The following is a 5,389-nucleotide window of genomic DNA, read 5'->3' as shown; positions in this document are numbered from 1 at the left end:
TCAAATATAATGAGACTATGTGGCACTCGGCTTGTTGTGAGCAGTTCCTTGTAAATGAAACCCAGAGACTCAGTTCATCCTTCTGCCCTAAGATTCATTATTGGAGATCCCTATCACACTCACTATTGTATTCTGGACAACAAAGTAAATAATAAATGCCTTTATCTTTCATCCATAAATCCATTCACCTTATATAAGATCGAGGATGGTCTGGATCCAATCAAACGCACTCTACCAACTGTCTTACACTTCAAGTTCAGCAGGTTTGTTTGGAACTTAGACCATTTGCATTTAGTTTTGATTGACACTCTCACTACCCCATGTCGTCTCAAGATGATGATCTCAAACCACTTCACCTCACTGTACAATTGTTTTTACTAAGTATTGTGCTCTTTTGTTTTGATTATGTGGTATTACTCGTCATCATAGCGAATGAAGGGAACCTGAATGATTTTATTGGCTTAAATATAGGTTTAAATGCTTGAAAGAAAATAGTCCCCATATGAAACTAATCACAACAAAGTATGTGGATTTGATAAACACAGCTTAGACAAAGACATGTGTCTCAACTTTTGGGGTGAACATGCCTTTCAAGCATTTCTTTTCACTTTTATCAAGTGATTCTCTCACATGGATGTCAAACTACAGAACAGTTTCAAGGACAAATAACTAAACACATTTTGTGTGAACTCTTTGAATGAATCAGGTGATTGCTGCATAATACACACAACAGTAGCAGAGGAGAAAAGAGTATGTGAAGAGTGCTCATGTGCCTAGACGGTGATCCTTTTGACACCTACCCCTGCCCTCACTCTCCCTTGACCTTTCATCGATGACCTTTCTGCTGCCCAGAGGTCATTAAACGTATCCCAGTATCATTACAAATGTCCCAAGAGGTCAAACCCAGGGTCAAGGCTGCTCCTAGAGGTTAGAGGTGAAAGGTCGCTGCTCTGTCACACATAACAAACAGGGTACAAGGCCTATTGTTGTCTAGAAGTAGTGACAGGCAGAAATGGGGAGGGGTCTGGTCCCACAGGGACACATCATTGGGCTTTTGTTTGTTTATATGTGATAGTTTTATTAAAAGCTGAATACATTATGCACTACCGCTGCACTATGTGTTGCCCTTTTGGTTCATCACTTAAGATGAATGTTCAGTCAAATGTGGTGGCTTATTCAGGCAAACAAGTTTTGCTGATTCAGTCCACACGTTTCTCGTTATTGAACAAATACACACACACACACACACACACACACACACACACACACACACACACACACACACACACACACACACACACATACATACACACACATACACTGGATATGCACACTATCTTCACTGTCTGGACCACTTGCTCGCCCCGCTTGATGTCCTCAATGAATAATCTTATCTCCTTTTGGTATTTTTGGCATCAAAGTGAATAAAAGGCTCAAAGTGAATAAATCTAAGAACTCTGGATTGGCTTTTTGATGTGGACGGGGACACAGAGCTTTTAAAAAAAATGCTGAGGTCTGAGTGTTGTTTGATTGTCATGTGATCCATGACACATCCAAGACTGCTCTCTGGTACCGTCTGCTCTGGAAACAACAAACAAGGCTTCAAAAACTGCAAAGAGCAGTTCAAATGGTGTGCAGTTGCTGGCTCAAGTGGCCTGGACAAACACAAAAGCAGAGTGTGTTTTTTGCCGTTTCATTGTAGACGACCAACTTTAAAAGAAACGTTTCAAACTGCTGATGGAAAACTTTTGGATTGTCGTTTTCAAATTGTGGACATGGCCTCTATCACCTCCCTGCTTGTCACAATCTCGGCTTTGTTTGTTTCTCTTTTCTTTCTCATTCAACTTTTTCCTGTGTTTCATTCTCACCTTCATTTCCCTATCCCCTTCTGACAACTCTGAACGTGACCCCCCCCCCCCCCCACCTTCCCTTCCCTTCCCTTCCCTTCCCATCCCACCCCTCCCTCTGTGTAACCTTGTGGCATAAAGCTCCATTGACATCTGCTTCATAAGTATTCAGGACTCGCCTTTGACATTAATCAGCCTACAGTACATTATCTCTCCACTCCTCTCTGGTCTCCCCCTTCCCCCCTTTTGCCTTGTGCTCCTCCTCTCATCCCTATCGCCCCTCTTCCACCTTTTCTCTCCCCTACACTGTCTCTCTTTGCCCCCCTTTCTTTCCTCTATTCTGTCCTCTCCTCCCCTCCTCCCCCTCCCCTCCTATCCTGCTTCTCAGCTTTCCATCCACTGTTTTCTTATCATGGTGTGATAGCCAGAAGAGAAAGGGCATCACTAAGTATGTATGTTGCCTACCTGAACGTCTGGCTATCGAGATACATTGTCTATCTATTTGCCTGCCAGTCTTAAAGAGTAAGACCGCAACTTTAATATAGCAGTCACAATACTGCAAGGTCAACTCAGCCAGTAAGATTAGAGTTTGACCAAACATAAGGGAAAAGACAAGACAAGCAAATATGTATCTTAATTTTCCTTTGGTTTGACTGGACATAGATGACTCTATTATTAATATTTATTATTTTAATCTTCAGACCACAGAATAGACTGTAGTAAACTGGTGGCCTGTTCAGAGTGTACCCTTCTTCATGCTCCGTACATGCTTTGAGAGGATCTAGCCCCCCATCACCCTGAACAGTGAGAAAGTGGATGGATATATCTAACCCACTCAAATTGTTCTCCAGAAGAGAAAAACCCTTCGGGGTTATTGATTTTTTTTGTTGCCAGAATTGGTAAAAACAAAAACTCTGCTAATTATAACTGGTCCTTTGAGTAAATATAGATGGAGGGTGCACTAACACAAATACTGTACACCACATCAAATTCCCACAGTTCAAAAACAACAACACACAAGAACACCAGGAGCAAATTCCAGGAGTTGAATTTTCATTGAAACAAATATTTATGACTGGTGTGCATGCCAAATTATTCAGAGCACACAAGACCAAATTGCCTCTTAAGTTCTAATATGGACGGTTGTTGACAAGCAATGTAGCATTTAAAGGCTATTTTTTAACGGAGTCCGGCGTAGTGCTCAATCCTCATAAAACACACCGAGGCGACATTAAATCACTTCCAGCAAACTTCACAGGGAAATATTAATTAATAAACATCGACAATCATGTTATCCTCCTTCTCGATGATTTTATGGTAAACAGTAACATTTTCACAATGTAATTCATAAGGTAATGTACCATAAACACATGCTTGCATGTATTTGATTGGCCATTGCAGTATTTATGCATTATTTGCTTTGCCAACACAGTGGCCACGTTAAAATCTATCAGGGGGCTTTGCAGTGCAATGCTGGTCCAAACACAGGGTGGGTCTTAAAAGATGCTTCAAACTATTTAAACCTTTCCATGATTCTTTTCTACAGTAAAATTGTTGGCGTCATAACTTCAGCTTCCAGTCCATGCCAACATATTTGGGGTGAGAGCTCAATTTAGTTGAATTTCAGCCACACAACCTGTCATAAAATCAGTGTACTGCATGCTGATATAGCTCTAGAAGCATACACTACACACTATGATTGGAAAGTGATATAGCCATCATCGGATGGCTTTATGTTATGCAACGTTGAACCTGTGTTTCTGGTAGGAAGGTGCTGTCTTCCCGTATTTACTTGTCTGCATTAGCATGTATATTACTATGGAGAACCATTTTGAGAGAACCTTTTAAAAACCAACCTATTTTTTAGGTTTCTGCTCGAAATAACATACCCAAACTAAAAAGGGTGTATCTCTGCAACCACAAAGGCTACTTGAATAATGTTGGTGTTATAATAAAGGCAACCCATGTGAGCTTTTGTTCACATGTGTAAATATTAGTATATATGTTACTGGTTAAGAGTAATAAAATATGTCTAAGTTTCAGTATCGCCTAGAGAAAAAAAGCAGTTTTTTTTTAGGATGAGTATCTCTTGGAAGGATGCAGAGCAAAGGTCACAAACCACCCAGATCATAGCACAATATGGGATCAGTCTCTCTGCAAAGTTTGAGTGTGAAAAAGTGAAGCAGAACAAAGTTTGAGGGTTTAGTACAGAGAATTTAGGCCAAATGGGCATGTTGGCACATTTGGGCACCATCTGTGCAATTTGAATTTTCTCATGTACCAAACCATATATTTCACTTGTATATTACTTATGGTGTTCAATACATCCAAATACACTAGTCTTTTTTAAATGTGTTTTTTCTTCTTCTAATCAACAAAGGTAAGCAGCCTTTGCTGACTGTAAAGCGCTAAAGTGATTCATGTTGCTGTGTTCTTTGGCTCATATCTCAGTGATGCTTTGGTGCAGAAGGATTTTGTAAAGATGCTTAGAATCTGTGCTAAATCGTCTTGCCTTTTGCTATCAGTTTTTTTCTGATAGCACTGAGCTTCGGGTTGCTAGTTCCAAAAACGTGCTGAGTGGGCTGACTCCTGACAAAATGATGATTTTGATATTTTAACAATTGTTTTAGTTGGTGTTTGAGTTGTGTTGAAATGGCTTACTAATTCTTGTAGCCCAAGTTCTGTTGTTTAATTTGATGTACAACAATATATTTGTTCATGTTTATTGTAATGTTTGACACATTTCAAGGGGCACGGTTTTTAAAAGGTTGGAAGCAATAGCCGTCCATCCACTCAGTCAGACTAGGTTTGTCTGAACTATGCTTTACAGAATACCAGCAGGTGGATCGTGCTAGAATTTACCCTTTTTGCACCCTCTAGCAAGCAGAGAACGGCCAACATATACATTTTCCAGTTTGTACTGTGATTCTGTAGTTTATCTTTTAGAAGGATATTATCCTGACAACAACTGTGGTGCGTACTAACATATCATTACCAAAGTAGCTGATAGAGAGACTATCCCAGAAGGAGGAGATTATGGGAGTAGATGAGGACAAGGCGAGGTGTATAGCTGTCACACAGTGCTCAGATTATCTTGGAGGTGTGATGTATGCCTCAACTGCTTGCTAACAAGGGATTATAAAGCATCGCATAATCCTGGTTGGGCGGGCAGGCTCAGGACTCTCACTGTTACTGCATTAGCATTAAGCATTAATAGTGCCCTAGCATTAGTGTTAGCAGCTAATAGTGTCCCAGAATACATTAACGGCTAATAATAACACCCTGTAAGATTAGCATTACGTTATAATAATGCCAGAGCATGCATTATGAGTGTGTGTGTGTGAGTGTTAGAGGGCAGGGTGAGGATGTGTGTGAGGAGGCCTGTGTGTGTGTGTACAGTAGGTGTGTGTAGGTACCTGTGCGTTGATGTATCTGCCAGTTGTGTTTATATGAGCATGCATTAGCAGATGATAGAATATGTGCAGGGAGACAATAGAAGGTTACTACGGACACTGAAGGAGGGAAGATGGAGGGCGTAGCAG

The sequence above is a fragment of the Cyclopterus lumpus genome, chromosome 16 (genome assembly GCF_009769545.1).
Source record: "Cyclopterus lumpus isolate fCycLum1 chromosome 16, fCycLum1.pri, whole genome shotgun sequence".
Lineage (NCBI taxonomy): Eukaryota > Metazoa > Chordata > Actinopteri > Perciformes > Cyclopteridae > Cyclopterus > Cyclopterus lumpus.
The sequence above is the reverse complement of the archived record's forward strand: the minus strand, read 5'-3'. Positions refer to the sequence as shown.